General features: G+C 43.0%; 1 non-coding gene across 1 annotated transcript; it reads right to left on the bottom strand.

Moving 5' to 3' along the window:
* Positions 1 to 15,482: 15,482 nt before the first annotated feature.
* Positions 15,483 to 15,586, bottom strand: LOC118014662. Its single transcript, XR_004680351.1, has one exon. It is a non-coding gene; the product is annotated as a U6 spliceosomal RNA (small nuclear RNA).
* Positions 15,587 to 17,005: the final 1,419 nt, after the last annotated feature.

Raw genomic sequence — 17,005 nt, 5'->3', positions numbered from 1 at the left:
GACTGGGGAGTGATGGGCAGGACACCGGCAGAGAAGAAAGAGGGACAGGGAAGTCTGGGGACTTTTTATGGGGGTAATTGCAAGGGAAAGAAGCTATGAGAGCTAAAAACCTTGTCCAGCATCTTGGACTTAGTGATATAATACATGTCCTAAGAAGCAGTCTATTGTAATGATCATGGTGTAGCTCTAGATTTATACCCTGCCTTTCCCTCTTCTCTGTGAGACACTAGACAAGCTGTTTATGACTTTTCTGAAGCTCAATAAAATAAGTAAAATAAACCATGAGGATTTGAATGAGCTAATGGACTTGATCCATGATAAGTACTCAATAAATATTATTTATTCCGATGCCATGTGCCAGGCACCTGGAAAAGGAGAAGACACCTTTGTTAGGAGTTAATAGGTGTCTCTCTGTTCCTTCTAGCAGGGAGAAAGGAGCTCTCTTGAGTCCAGAGATCTCCCACCCACCCACTCCTGCTTCCCCACAGAGGGGCTGGACAGGAAGGTGGTTGCTGTGTTCCCAGCATGGCCTGAGCCTTCTGGCTTGTAACTCACAGATGGTGACCCACCCCCACATGCTACATGATTGCAAAACTGTCCCTTCTGGCTCTCACCCTGTATTCAACCCCTTGTACTCAGACTGTATGTTCTGACCCAGCTTTCATTTCAAGGCACAGATGCCATATCTCAGGGAACTTGCAGAGGAAGGAAAAATATGTGATGTGTTTATAGCTCCTTTCTAGCACACAGTATATCATAGCAGCTGGGCCTATAGCTCTGGAAGCAGCCTGGCTTAGGCTGCCTCCCTCTAATCCTGTGGCTGTCAGACTGAAGGCAAGCCAGTTCATCTTTGAGCCTCTATTTCTTCATCTGTAAAATGGTGCTAATTGTGCCTACTGAATACTCGCTATGTGGGCAGGGTGTGTAGATTTAAATGACCTGGCACATAATAGGAGGTTCAAAAATAGTAACCTTTGGGGCGGTTGGGCGGCTCAGTCAGTTAAGCATCTGAGTCTTGATCTCAGCCCAGGTCATAATGTCAGGGTTATGATCTCAGGGTTGTGAGTTCAAGCATGTTGGGCTTCGTGCTGGTTGTGGATCTTATTTAAAAAAAATTTTTTTAATTTAAAAAATGGTAACCTTTGTTAATAATTTTACGGTCCCCTTTTGAGGCCCTAAATTGGGAGGAAGGAGAGATAATAAGAAATGATTTCCCTCCATCCTAAGCCTTGCTGCCTAACCATATAATACTTAAAGTAAGAATATAGATTGCGATGGAATGGCATTCCTTCAAGGACTGCAGTCAAACCATGGATTAGATCCACAAATGTAGGGCTCTGTCTAACCTTAGTATTGGATCTTCTAGAACCAGTTGACCCACCATTGGAATACCAGAGCTCAATTTTCCATCTGGTACATGGGGAAGCAGAAAGAATATGAAGAAAGACCTTTGAGCCAGAATGAAGAATGCTCTGAGCTTGGCGTGTGCTGGACACAGCTCTCTCACTCTTTCCAATCCCCCGTCCCCACCCACTATCCACTCCAACTTCATGAACTGTTCATGGTGGTGCCAAGGTAATTTCCTCTCCATAAAAGAGTGCAGCTGGCCCACTCCTCTAAGTGCTAAATCCTGGCCCTCAGACAAAAAGTGAGGCAGGCATTGCACAACTCCAGAGGGCACCATGCCCATTGCCTTTTATGGGAATGAGGCTCCATGGAGTTGAGTGGTGTGGTCCTACTGAGTGATCTGAACAAAATGGATAAGGTCTGTATGAATGATTTTGTGTGTATCATTGCGAGGACTGTACCACACTAGAAAGAATGATAGAGAAAGGGTTTGTAAAAGAAAGAAATGTTGGTACTGATGAATGGATATTCCATCTGGGAAGTAAATGGGAATGTAAAAAGAATATAAATGTTTAAATGTCTTGATAAATACATTTGCATTGTAATGATATGTTTAGAATTTGTATATAGCAGTGAAAATAAAGCAAAAAAGGATATATTTCCTAGTCCTTGGGGACTTTAAACTTAAAAAGTTTCTCCTTTGTTTGGGATTTAGAAATGAGGGTCAGAAAGGATAGCAGAGAACACCCAGTTCAGCATGCCCATTACAGCAACAAACAAATGGAGGCATGAACCAGCCCTCTGGCCACACAGTGAGGAAGTGGCACCCTGTTCTCAAATCTCCATCTCTTGACTTCTAGCTCAGTGCCCTTCCTAACCCCATGATGCTTTCTTAGGATCACATGGAGTAGAACAGAACACAAAGCTATGGGGAACCTCAAGCCTGTTTAGCAGGGGAGGTGATGTAACTCTCCCAAGCCAAGCTGTTCTGACTTGCCTTCACCCAGGAAGTCCATGACCTAAGAAAATCTGAACTGGCCAATCCTGCCTAGTGGGAGAGGGAAGGACAAATTGGGCATCTATGCTACAAACACTTGGCCATGCCTTCTCCATTCTCACCACAGGACCCCCAGTCAAGTCTTCCTGATCGAGGGTCTCCGATCCTGCTTGAAACCTTATGCCAATGGATTCTACAGGTCAAATGGCATGAAATAATCCCTATGGAGACTGGGAAGGGGGAGCCAGGGATGGGTAATGGAAAGAGTCCAAGCATTGCCTCCCCATTCCTTTCCTGAATCACTGACCTGGTCTCATTCCCAACAACACATCTTCTCCTAGGAAGCGATACTTTCTAAAGTGCAAACCCAGTCTTGGTGCTCCCCAGCCTAAAACTCCCAACATGGCTCCCAGTGGCTACTAGGATAAAGGGCTAGCCTGTCCCCATAGAACTTCAGAACCATCACAATCAGACTTTGTCCACATCTTCAACTTCATCTCTCTTCATGAGCCCCAAACACCTCATTGTCCTTTCTCACCTAGAAAGCCCTCCCCTTGTTTTTTCTGCTTTGCAAATGCTATCCAGCTTTCAAGACTTAGCTCTGGTGTGACTTCCTATGTGAAGTCTCTCCCCCTTCCTTTCCCTCTGCCCTCTCCTTCCTCCTCCCTACCTCCACCCTGGTTGAGTTGACTCCTCTTTCTTTCATATTCCCACTGGATGGATACCAGATACCCAGGTAACTGTGAATTTCACATAAGCACATTTCAGTGCTCATCCATCTAAAATTCAGTTACCTGGGCTCCTGTATTTTCATTAGTCGAATCTGGCAACCTTACACTGAACCGTCTATAAAATTCAACCCCAGCAGGGGGCAGACCCCGCTTGTATGAGGTCTGTAGCTCATGTAATCAGGGAGGGAGGGTACTTTTCAAGAAAAGAAATTTTAAAATAAAAGTACAAAATTAGAGACCAAAGTGAATCTTTATTTAGAATGATAAAGGAAATCATAACAAATTACAAATTTTAAAAGCTGACAAATATCACACACCACAAAATCCAGGAAGATAACTGAACATTTTTATCAATTAACTACATAACATCTCTTTGTTTGTTTCTTCTTTGACAATGATTTTGAAATGTTATTTTCTATGAAGAGAATAAAAAGATAAGTCTGTCTTTCCTCTGGTATGGTTGTCCAAAATTGGGTTTTTGTTGTTGATAGTTGGAATGCATGACATATGTGATAGGTTTGCACCCTACACACATGGAGATACTGATAATTTCTGCCTCACGAAGTTCCCATCAGAAGAGAAAAAAGTATAATCATGTATATTGCATTATTGAATAAATATTTCTATGTTGACTAGATTTTAATGGAAACCAAATCTTTGGCTTACAGTTGTATATGCCTGGAAGAATTTTCAACACACGTCTTTCTCTCTCCATACATCTCAAACCTTGCTTCTCTTCTGCTCACACACTTCCAGTAACAAGAATTAGCACTGTGGGTGGAAGGAATGTTCCCAGTGCTATTCTCACACCAGAATGGCTAGCAATATCTTAACCACATACAGATGTGATTATAAGCCATGGAAATATATCTCAATAAAGGTCAAATGCATCCCCAAGTAAACTACTCCAGATCCCCCAGGTATTGTGGCTTCTCTAATATTAGCTGCCATGAGGAGAAGTCAGAGTGAAAAAGGCCACTGATCTTAACTGATTAAGGCTAAAATACCTTCGTCTCATGAATTTTACAAGAATATATGACATGTGAACATTGCCAAGACCCCTCCACAGACTTGAAAGGAGCCCATGCAAGTGAGGAACCTGAAGCTTAAACTTCCTTAGCTAAATAGTAAATCCCCACTGACCACAGACTCTAGGATAGTACATTGCATTTATTTGTATTTTGTAATTTAATTTTTATTTTTAATCAAAGATGACCACATACATGATTTTAGAAGGAATATATGTGATGCAAACTGCAGTCAGTTGCCCCAGCCCTCCCTACTTCCTGTTCCTATGCCCTGTAGGCAATAGCTGACAACATTCAAGTTCCTCTTCTGCTACCTAGCTCCATAATTCTAAAGAACATGCATTTATTGCTATCTCAAAATCTTTGTTTTAGAAGTGATCTATCAGCTTACTACAATGGAAAATAAAAATTTAGTTCTTGAATAACACCCCATGCCAATATGCTCACTTCCCTCCCCTGTCCTGCAAGTATAAACATATCACAGTTACATTCTTTTAAGGCATCATGTCACAAAAGTCCACTTAAGGAGGAATGAGCCATTGGGAGGAGAAGTCCTGCTCTCGGGCCCTTGTGTCTCGACTAGCTCCAAGGAGAACCAGAAGAATAGTATCAAATCCAAATGTTCCATGTGCTTTTCATTCCATTAGCTTACACTTCTCATGGTCACGAACTCAGAATTCACAGACGGAAGGAGCTAGATTAACAGGAATAGCTAACAACTATTACGCATGTTTATCAGCCCAGGCACAGTATGAAGCATCTATATACATTACCTCTTTTGATCTTCCTACCTGCTCTATGAAGTAGATGCTGTGTTTGTGTCTATTGTTTTAGCTATGGAAGCTGACACCTGTCAAATGCTTCAGCCCAGGGCACCAGGGAGCAAGTGGCAGAGCTGAATGCAACCTAGGCAGCCTGGCTCCAGCACTCCCACTCTTAAACCACTTCATTCCACCAAACATGAAGAAGCATCTGGTCTAGGCTTCTCATTTACAGATGAGGAAACAGCTGGCTGTATAATTTTGGACAAGGAACCTCTGTGCCTCAGTTTCCTCGTCAGGAGAAGTGGGGTTGATAATTCCTGCCCTGCCCTCCTCTGTTGCAAATCATGTGCCGCATCCATGTGTAAGGGGTGATAAGGAGCATAGTGAGGGCATCCATCTCGAAAGAAAGAATTGCCTTTTCTCTCTACCTATTTATCTAAGAGTGCCAGATTACCTCGCCATCCCTAAAGCTTTTCCTGTAGCACGATCATGGTTTAAGTACAGAAAAAGTTAATGATGCCCAGACTACAGATCCAAGATGTCTGCTTTGTTCTTTTGAGAAGTTTGTGAAATACATGGGATGACCCCCCCAAAAAATGTGCAGAACATACAAACTTTCTTGTCTTGTCCAAAGCTACACAGCTGAATAGTGGTGGACAGGGGACCCATATCCCAGAACCCTCAAACCAGTGCTCTTTTCATTCACTTGACCTTTGTCACTTCTTCTGGCTTCTTCCTACAAGTATAGAAACCTTCGTACAATTAAAAAAAAAAAAGACATCTCTTCCCTCCAAGCAAAGAAAAAGCAAAGCAGCAAATGGTATAGAGAATATGGCTTGAGAGCACCCTTCCCAACCAACAAATCCAGGCATGTCAGCAGAAACTGACTCTGTAGAAATCGGATGTGGTTTTTCCCTTATTGGTAAAATGAACCGTGTCAGTTAAAAAGAGCTGTTCCCACGGGCACTGGGAACCAGGGAGTTCCTGGGGACTTCATCTCAAGAGACCTAGGGGGAGAAGGTTGAACTGGAGGCTGTTGACTTACTGCATAGTTATAGTTCGCGGGCAGCAGATCAAGGGCTCATGGATCTGAAATACTTGAGGTGGGAGAGCAGGCAGGCAGGAAGGCTACATCCTGTGTCCACATTGTCTCCTGGACGTCTCCCTAACCAGCAGTACCCCATCACTGAATTATCCCAACCCTTAGGATCCTGTCTATCCAGAAAGCCAGAGGTTTTGCTTAGACTTCCAATCCTAGGAGATGGTCTCCACTGGTTGGGTTAAACCTCCACCATATTCCAAGTACAGATTCATTCCATCTGGCATGCTTAGTGGAAGCCAGCTGTTGGCATGTCTTAGAAGTGAGCTAGGAGGGGCACCTGGGTGGCTCATTCCGCTGAGCGTAAGACTCTTGATTTCAGCTCAGGTCATGATCTCACGGGTGTAAGACTGAGCTCCGCATTGGGCTCCATGCTCAGCATGGAGTCGGCTTGAGTTTCTCGCCCTCTGCCCCTCCCCCTGCACATGTTCTCTCTCTCTCTCAAATAAATAAATAAATCTTAAAAAAAAATATGAGCTAGGATTTTCAGCTTAAGGCTCAAACTTAAAACATGTTGCAATTCCTCCAGGAATCCTCTTGCTCCTTTCTATTCTTTTCCACTTGGTCTCCTCTCAGCACTTGTGAACGTACTCTGTGCTCTGTTCATTTTCACTTTCAGTTATTTGAGCCACTCTGAAATCTCCTTCCCGTCAGACTTGAAACTTAAGGAGGACTGAGACTGTGTCTCCTCCATCAGAGAGTGCGTTCCAGCTAGCAACCAGATGGCTCCTATCCTAAATCAACCTTTTAGTTGGAGAACATAAGGTCAAGTTCTTGCTTGGATATAAACTCCATGATGGCAGGGATCTTTTCTCTCTTTTTTATTATTTTGTCTCCAAAATGTAGCACATAGTAGATATTCCATAAATGTCCATTGAGTGAATGCAGGAATAAATGGCAGATGATGGAAACTTCCAAAAGCATAGAAAATTTCAGTTTTTTGATGTTTCCCCACAGCCTCCTGTAAGTTCTGGTGAGTTCAACATGAAGGGTTTGCCCACTAAGCTGGTTGCCCAGTAGGAAAGGGTCCCCAGATTTGTACTATAGAAATACTTTTCTTCTGTGCCCCTTAGGTGAAGCCCTACCATAGAAAAATCAGAGAGGTCAGGTGCAAAGGGTTTGCATGCTTCTCTCCCAGCGTCCACAACAATCAGCCCCCACGAAGAAGTGGAGGAAAGCAACCCTGGCTGTTGGAGTGGAATTGTATAGGTCTTTTTCTTTCAGTATGTGCACCTATGCTAGAGATTTAAACAAAATGTGGTACCAGAAGGAAAAATTTTGAACGTGACATTTTCTAGATATTAAAGAATTATCAAACAGGAAAAGAAAAAAATTCAATTTAGCCAGTTACATCAAAGTAAAATTCGTCTTTTGTCTAATACACTTGAAGCACAATAACACTTAAGTACATTTTAAGTGCCAGATTAACTCGTCATCCCTCAAGTTTTCCTTGTAGCACGATCATGGTTTAAGCACAGAAAAAGTTAATGATGCCCAGACTACAGATCCAAGATGGCTGCTTTGTTCCTTTGAGAAGTTTGTGAAATATATAGGATGACCCCTCAAAATGTGCAGAACATACAAACTTTCTCTCTGATGTCCATCCATGAACATTCAGGATTCCATACACTCTAAATTTAAAACCTTAAAAGACTTGGATTTGAGTCTAATTTTGACACTGGCTATATACTTTTGGACAAGTGAACCTCTGTGCCTCAGTTTCCTCGTCAGGAGAAGTGGGGTTGATAATTCCTGCCCTGCCCTCCTCTGTTGCAAATCATGTGCTGCATCCATGTGTAAGGGGTGATAAGGAGCATAGTGAAGGCATTCATCTGGAAAGAAAGAATTGCCTTTTCTCTCTACCTGTTTATCTAAGAGTAGTTCACAATATGCTCAGTGATGAAAGTCACAGAAAGAGACAAATCTGATGCTCAAAGGGACCTGCCACTGGGCCTTTCAACTGAGTTTCTTCATGTTAGTCCTGCCTATAGAAGGGTCTTTCCAGGGCAGGAGGCTTGCACCATCTCTCCCTTAGGAGAAAGCCGGAGAATAATTTCGGGCCCCCATAGGTCTATGACCCCACTGACATTGGCAAAGCCAAATGATGCTGAGCTATGGAATAAACTCGGACTTAGGGTGACCAACCATCCCAGGTTGCCGGGGACTGAAGGGTTTGCTGGGACACAGAACTTTCAGTCCTGAAGATGGGAAAGTCCCAGGCAAACCAAGATAAGCTGGTCACTACAAGTTTGACTGAGAAAGAAGGGCGGGATTTGAGATGATGCCACTTAGTAGCTGTGCAACCTTGGGCAAGTCCCATAAGGCTAACCTCTATTAGCCTCAGTGTTCTCATCTAGAACATGGGGTAAATGAGGACAAAACAATATAACATATAGGTCCACTCCTAGCTAAAGGGGGAACTCAAGAAATGCTTTTTTTTTTTTTTAAGTAGACTCCACACCCAGCATGGAGCCCAACACAGGACTTGAACTCATGACCCTGAGATCAAGACCTGAGCTGACATCAAGAGTTGGATGTCCAACCTACTGAGCCACCCAGGTGCCCCAGTAAATGGTTTTTAATTTGAAAATGCAAGCAACAGGAATGTAACTCACTGAGGGGAGTCTGTGCCTTCCACTTCTCCACCAACACTCTTCCCAATCACAGATAGGATCTGTCATCATTTCATACTCTCCAAAGCATTTTCACAGACAGTCTTGCTTTATATTCTAAATTCCTCGTACATAGGGAAAATGTTCCTTTCGTCTTTTTCCAGACAGAAAACTGAGGCTTAGTGAGTGGAACATCATGCACCAAGGCAGAGCTAGCCCTCCAACCTGAGCACCTCAACGTCTGGTTCAGGTGCCTTCCCTCCAGACCATTCTCCTTCCCTCTCCCACGGACAGCTCTAGTGCTTTCCCCCAGCTGGGGGCCAGGCCTCTGGAGACTAACACTCCACTGTTAACAAGAGTGGCAGTGCCAGAATGGGCATGAGGAGACATTTCACCCCCCACCACATAAACTCATGATCATTGCTGGGCACCACAAGATTTAGGGCTCAAAATGTTCTTTCCCTCTGAACACGTGGAGATTCTTTGACCAAGCTCAAATGTGCTTTGGTCAGATCCTTCTTAAGAAAAGCAGGAACCTCATCAGCATGGCTTTGTGCTTCGAGAATTCCCTTGGCAGGAAGCAGCCAGAAAGGCCTCCAAGGGGCGCTGAAGAGTGAGAAGGTTATGGGCAGGACAGCAGGAACAGAAACCATTCCCTGCATTACCTACTCACACTTATTCTTCAGTCACGGCTCCTCCCTTCCAGACCTTGCATAGAGTTAGGTTTGTTTAACAACATTGGCTCTCTCTTCAATCTCTCTCCTTTTTTTTTTTTTCTCCAGCTTCTAGGATTTTGTTAACATGAGTTTTTAAAAACAAATGTCCCTACCAGTGTGGTGGTGAGGGTTGGGGAAGAGGGGAGGGGAGAGGAGGGGAAAGGAATTCTTCTCTACTAATAACAAAGCTGTACTAGCATGTTCTCTTTTTAAACCATTAGGAAAGAAATCCTTGTGGGCACCTCAGTTGGTTGAACATTGGACTCTTGATTTCGGCTCAGGTCAGGAACTGAGTCCTGAGATCCAACCCCCAGTCAGGCTCAGCGGGGGGTCTGCTGGAGATTCTCTCTCTCCTCCTCCTCTGCCACCCAACCCCCCCCCACTATCATTCTCTCTCTCTCAAAAAAAAAAAATTTAAAAAAAAAGAAAAAAAAATTAATCTTCATTTTGCTAGGGAAAATTTGTGGAGACTACAGAAAAAGGAAGGAAAGAAAAGTGGTTACTCACAGGCATTCTCTCCAGGAATAACCCTGCTGTCTTTTTTTTTTTTTTCAACTTGGATCATGAAGAGAAAAATGTTTAGAGGGCGGACACTATGACACATATCCCTATGCCCCAACCCCCACAAGGACCCTAACCTGAGCCCACTTTAGTCACTTATACATTCACTCAACAAACACCCATTGGGGCCCTGCAATGTGCCAGGCACTGAGTTAGGTTCTGAGAATACAGTGGCAGACAACACAAACAGCCCTGGCCCCCCACAGACCTCTCAGTGGTAGAAGAGAAAGGTCATTAGTCAGTCACGGCCACCACATCACCCTTATCACCCAAGAGCTGACCTCTGTGCGAAGCACTTTTTTTTAAGATTTATTTATTTATTTATTTGAGAGAGAGAGTGAGAGAGCACACATTGGGGGAGGGGCAGAGGGAGAGACACTCAAGCAGACTCCCTGCTGAGCAAGGAGCCCCACTCAGAGCTCAATCCCACTCTGAGATCATGACCTAAGCCAAAACCCGAGAGTCCAATACTTAACCAACTGAGCCACCCACGCATCCTTGTGCTAAACACTTTTAATTATCATTATATTTGCTCTTTATAACCCTGTGAGGAAGTACTATTCTCAACCACATCACACAGATTGAGGGAACTTAGGTAAGAAGAGCTTAAATATTTGGACAAGGGCCATAGCATTAGTGAGGGAGAAGCTGGGGTCTGGACCCACAAAGTCTGACTCTGGAGTGGGGTGAGGATTAGGACAGTGCTGCCCTGGGAGACCCTGTGTGGTCAGAGAAGAGCTCCTGAGGAAGTGAGGTTTACCTGGAAACACAAGACAGAAGTACCGAATTCCATTCTTTCTTCCAGATCATCCACCAGATTCCAGCATCCCCCCTCAGGAGTCTCACCCTATCTTTGCCCCTAGCATGGTTCTTCAAGACACTACATCTGCCATTTCCACGTCCCTTCTATCCTGGGGCAGTTCCCCATCAACCCTTCTCAGACTCCCTCAGCACTCCAGCTTCTTACCCAGGACCCTGCCCTGTCTCGTTCTCTCAGGGGCATCTTGGAAATTCCCCTTCTCTCCTCACCCCCAAAATTTTCAAGCTTAGCCCACAACTCTGGTTTTGTTGCACCAAATATTAATCACAGTTCAGGCCAAAACTGCCATGCTCAGGTTTCCCCAAATTCCTGGGAGGGTGGGGCAGGGACGTGATGAGGAAGAATCTGAGACTTTTTAGCTCCTGGCCACCCCAGAAAGGCAGGGCAGGAACCAGGCCTGAGGAAACTTGAAGAACCTGGCACCTCCTCCAAATTAAGGTGCAGACCAAGGCTTCTTCCCAAGTGTAATTGACTTTCATTCCAGAGGATCTGCTTTCCCTCCAGCCCAAATGACCCCGGGTTCAAAGGGCAAAGGGAAGGTGGATACTGATCCCAGGGTGGCAGATACCAGAGAAGTCTGTCACTGCTCACGTCTGCCTCTCCTTAGCTCTGCCAGGCCTGGGAAAGCTCAGAAACACCTGGCAGGTGGCAAACTTGCATCCACCCGCTGCAATGGAAGCCAGTAGGAGAGAGAGAAGCTAATGCCACTGGAGCAGGGACTGAGCTTTTGCCAAGAGAAAGACACACCCAGACTGTTAATCTTGAACACTTCCTTTTCCAGAGGATTCCTCTTTTGGGAATTCTAACCTCAGGGAACTCCCAGAGCCTGAGGAGGAGGAGCATGTGGGAAGGTACTGAAGTCACTCAAGGTCTCCTTCTAGGGAAAAGCCTAATGGGGGAGAAGAAAGAACTTTTGACAAGGTCAGCTCTTCCTCTGAAAGCTGCAGAAGTCATCAGTGCTTACTGTGTGTGAGGCGCTGCTCAGAAGAATGCTTGATAGACTTGAACTATTTAATCTTGGGTCCAGGAGAATGTGCTCCACTGAGGCCTTTTGCAGGTGCTGGGTCCTGCTGTTAATCTGGTATTTGGATAGCATTTTAATTTACAAAATCTGTTTTATCATCGCATCATTCATTGATTCAGCATACTGAGCATCTACGATATCCCACTGAGAGCACAAGTTTCTTCTCTGAAAGCATGAAGAGTCTAGTGAGAAAGGGAAATAAAAAGCACAATCCATTATAGAGGGATAAGTGCTTTAAAGGAGGGAAACACACGCTGTGGGAATATCATGGAGAGTTACTTAATGTGAACTGAAGTGTGTGGGGTGGGGGTTCTCAGAGGAGGCTTCCAGGTGGCGGGGACACCTTGACTGCGTCTTCAAGGAAAAGGAAAAGCCATGCTGGACAGAGGCCTGGAGATGCCTGAGAATGGCAAGTCTGGGAAACACATGTTGGCGCACATGGGCAGAGCTTGGAAGTGATGGGGAGGGGGTGGCAGGAAGGCATGAGGCAAGACCATGAGATCCTCCGAGTTTACGCTTCACGCGCTGTGTCCGGGGAGCCTCGCTGTGCCCATCCCCAGCTGTCCTTCAAGCCACCCAGCTAATGCCACGTGGAGTAACAGCAAAGTGCTCTTGCCAAGCCATGCCCCAAACGGCAAGTTCACGAAGTAAATGATCATTGTTGTTTGAAGCCACTGTTTTGAGACAGTCTGGTCTTTTGGACAAAGATACTGAGAACAATCACTTCAGAGCTGGGGCATCAGGGGAGGAAGAGGAGACCTAGGTGGGAAATGGCAAACACCAATACTAGGGGCTTAGACCTTTTTTTTTTTAATTTTTTAATTTTTTTTTATTCTTATGTTAATCCCCATACATCACATCATTAGTTTTAGATGAAGTGTTCTATGATTCATTGTTTGTGCGTAACGCCCAGTGCTCCATGCAGAATGTGCCCTCCTCAATACCCACCACCAGGCTAACCCATCCTCCCACCCCCTCCCCTCTAGAACCCTCAGTTTGTTTTTCAGAGTCCATCGTCTCTCATGGTTCGTCTACCCCTCCGATTTCCCCCGCTTCATTCTTCCCCTCCCGCTACCTTCTTCTTCTTCTTTTTTTTTTTCTTAACATATATTGCATTATTTGTTTCAGAGGTACAGATCTGAGATTCAACAGTCTTGCACAATTCACAGCGCTCACCAGAGCACATACCCTCCCCAGTGTCCTATCACCCAGTCATCCCATCCCTCCCACCTCCCCCCCACTCCAACAACCCTCAGTTTGTTTCCTGCGATTAAGAATTCCTCATATCAGTGAGACCATATGATATACCTTTTTTTTTTTTTAAGATTTATTTATTTGGGGCACCTGGGTGGCTCAGTCGGTTAAGTGTCTGCCTTCGGCTCAGGTCATGATTCCAGGTCCTGGGATCGAGCCCCACATCGGGCTCCCTGCTCAGCGGGGAGTCTGCTTCTCCCTCTCCCACTCCCCCTGCTTGTGTTCCCTCTCTCGCTGTGTCTCTCTCTGTCAAGGAAATAAATAAAATATTTAAAAAAAAAAAGATTTTATTTATTTAGTTTAGAGAGAGAGTGCACATGTGAGCAGGGTGAGGAGCAGAGGGAGAGAGAGAGGGAGGGTCTCAAGCAGACTCCCAACTGAGCAGGGAGCCCGATATGGGGCTCGATCTCATGACCTCAAGACATGACCTGAGCCAAAATCAAGAGAGGGACGTTTAACCCACTGAGTGGCCCATATGGCCCATATAACCCATGGGCCCTAACCCATGAAGTTTTAGGGCCCATATCTTGATCCTCCCAGGTACCATGTTTGGTTAGAAGCATATATTGTTTGAATGACATCTGCAAGCTAATCATATCAGCTAATTAATATTAGTATATGATTCTAGATGATGCTAAAGGGGCATTAGGCTTGAACTACAGGAATATCCTCAGAATCTTGATATAAGAACAGGGATAGGGCAGGATGTTGGTACTTCAAAGACTATACACTGGTAAACTGAGGTCAGCCTAAAGGGGGATTTCTAATAGCTGGCCACAGTCTTCTGCCTGGTCCCTTGACCTATTGAATTTTATCAATCAATTGGATAAAGTTTAGAAAGCCATGCTTATCAAAGTTGCTAAGAACATGGACCTTGGGAAGTTAGTGGGCATATGGAATGACAGAATGAGGATTCTAAAATATTTTGACAATCTGGAGCAGTAAGTTTAATCCAACAAGATAAAATTTAGGAAGGATAAATGTAAGACTTGGTGGTTGGATCTAAAAAGAAAATCTTCACAAGTATAAAATGAAAAAGGTGTGGTCTAGCCACAGGATATATGAGAATAACCTAAGAGTTCAGACTTTGGGTTTAGATAGATGTACACTTACATTTCAGCCACACTGTTTAGTAACTATGAGCTTTGGGAAATTATTTTCACCTCTCTGAGCTTTAGTCTTTCCTTGTAAGAATTAGAGGTAATTCATCTAAAGGATAGTTTCTGGCACAAAGTAACTTCTCAATAAATGGCCAGCAAAAGATCTCAGTTATTTGTAAAGGTGCTGATGAGACTGTGACAATCCCCAATTCTCTACAGAATCTAGGAAAGAGGGGCACCTGGGTGGCTCAGTCGGGTAAGTGTCTGCCTTCAGCTCAGGTCATGATCCCAGGGTCCTGAGATCGAGCCCCATATTGGGCTCCCTGCTCAGCTGGGAGCCTCCTTCTCCCTCTCCTGCTCCCCCTGCTTGTGCTCTCTCTCTCTGCTAAATAAATAAATAAATAAATAAATAAATAAATAAATAAATAAATATCTTAAAAAAAAAGAATCTAGGAAAGACCTGTCCAAGATAACTTTCTCTGATGAAAGAAATATTCTATACTCCGTGCTGTCCAATATGATGGCCACTAGCCATGTATGGCTACTAAGCACCTTAATGTGTCTATTGGATTGCGAAATGGAATTTTTACTTGTAATTATAATTAATTTAAATTTGACTGGCCACATGTGGCCAGCGGTTATCATATTGGACAGCCCTGGTCTAGATAATGTTAAGAAATGCTAACCTCTAAACCTAACTAGGATCTGGAAGGAAGGGACAATTTTCACTTGATTTCTTTGTCAACTTCTGAATTGATTGACTTTTTAAATTATAACTAAAGTGTACAATTTGGTAAGCTTTGCCATATGTATACACTCATGAAACCATCACCTCAGTCAAGATTGTGAACATATCCAGCACCCCCAACAGTTTTCTCCTGCTCCATTGTAATCCTTCTCTCCTGCCCCTCTCACTCATGACTCCACTCCCCCCACTGCCCAGGCAATCACTAACCTGCTTTCTGACAGTATGAATTAGTTCGGGTTTCCCAGTGTATATAGTCTTTTTTTTGTCTGGCTTCTTTAACTCAATATAAGTCATCCACGAGATTCATTCATGGTGTTACATGTATGAAAAGTTCATTTCTTGTTATGGTTGAGCAGTATCCTTTGTGGTTATACCACAATTTCTTTATTCACTCACCTTCTAATGGACATTTGGGCTGTTTCCAATTTCAAACTATTGCAAATAAAGCTGCTATGACCATTTGTGTAAAGTTTTTGTATGGACATAGACTTTCTTTTCTCTTGGGTAAATGACGTATGGTGAAATGGTGGATCATGTTGTAGACATCAGTTTAGTTTTTAAAGAATTTTTGGTGAAGTGTCTGTTCAAATCTTATGCTGTTTTTAAATTGAATTGTTTGTTTCTGTTGTTGTCGTTTTTTTTAATGTGAATCCTTTATTGTCCTGTAAGGCCATGGCATAAAACAACATGGGATGCCTTACGAATTTGAGGTCATCCTTGCATAAGGGCCACGCTAATCTTCTCTGCATCGTTCCAATTTTAGTGTAGATTCTGCTGAAGTGAGTGCAAATTGTTTCTTAATATCAAGTTTAATACAGAGTTTATATTTGCTGGATACAAGTCTTTTATTAGATACATGCTTTGCAAATATCTTCTTCCATTCTGTGGCTGGTCTTTACATTCTTTTATTAACAGTGGCTTCTAAGAAGCAGAAGTTTTTAATTTTGGCAAAAGTCCTATTTATCAACTTGTTCTTTTATGGATGTGCTCTTGTCACTGTAGCTACGGAATCTGCTTAAGCCAAAATCACCAAGACTTTCTCCCACGTTTTCTTCTAGAAGTTCTATAACTTTAAGTTGTATACTCAAATCTATGATCCATTTTTGTGTGTGGTGTGCAGTAAGGATCAAAATTTATTTTTTAAAAATATGGACATCCAATTGTTACAGCACCATTTACTGAAAAGACTATCCCTTCTTCACTAAATGCCTTTACGTCTTTGTCAAAAATCAGTTATCCATATGTGTGCAGGCCTATTTCTAGACTCCCTAATCTTTTTCCCTGACTTATTTACCTTTACACACTGTCTTGATTACTATAGCTTTGTGATATGTCTTGAAATCAGGACACATTAGCACTCTAAATTTATTCTTCTTTTTCAAAGTTGTTTTGGTTATTCTCAGTTCTTTGAGTTTCTACATAAGTTTTAGAATAAGCTTGTCAATTTTTACAAAAAGTATCTATTGGAATTTTTATTAATATTTATTGAATCTATAGCTCAATTTGGGGGGAATTGCTATATTGACAACGCCGAGTCTTCTGATGCACAAACAAGGTGCATCTCTCCATTTACTTGGGTCTTCTTTAATCTCTCTCAGCAATGTTTCCTAATTTTCACTGCACAGTTTTTTATATCCTTTATCAAAGTTAAACTTACAGGATACCTGGGTGGCTCAGTTGGTTAAGCGACTGACTTTGGCTCAGGTCATGATCCTGGAGTCCCAGGATTGAGTCCCACATTAGGCTCCCTGCTCGGCGGGGAGTCTCCTTCTCCCTCTGACCCTCCCCCCTCTCATGCTCTCTCTTTCTCTCTCTCAAATAAATACATAAAATCTTTTTAAATAAATAAATAAATAAAAATTTTAAAAGTTAAACTTACATATTTCACATTTTTTATGCTATTGTAAATTGTAATTTTCAGCTTCAATTTCTGATTGTTCATTGCTGATATACAGAAACACAAATGATTTTTATAAATTTAGAAATACAATTGTTTGTATATTAATCTTGTATTCTGTAGTCTTGCTTGACTCACTTACTAGTTCCAGGAGCCTTTTTGTAGATTCTATAGAATTGCCTATGTAGACTATGAATAAAGATAGTTTTTACTTCACCCTTTCCAATCTGGATGCCTTTTATTTTATTTATTTATGTTTTTGCCTTATTGCAGTGGCTAGAATCTCAAATACAATGATAAATACAGG

Source organism: Mirounga leonina, unplaced genomic scaffold (assembly GCF_011800145.1).
Source record: "Mirounga leonina isolate KUSES-001 unplaced genomic scaffold, KU_Mleo_1.0 Mir_154, whole genome shotgun sequence".
In the NCBI taxonomy this organism is placed as follows: Eukaryota; Metazoa; Chordata; class Mammalia; order Carnivora; family Phocidae; genus Mirounga; species Mirounga leonina.
This window is presented reverse-complemented; position numbering and strand designations above follow the sequence as displayed.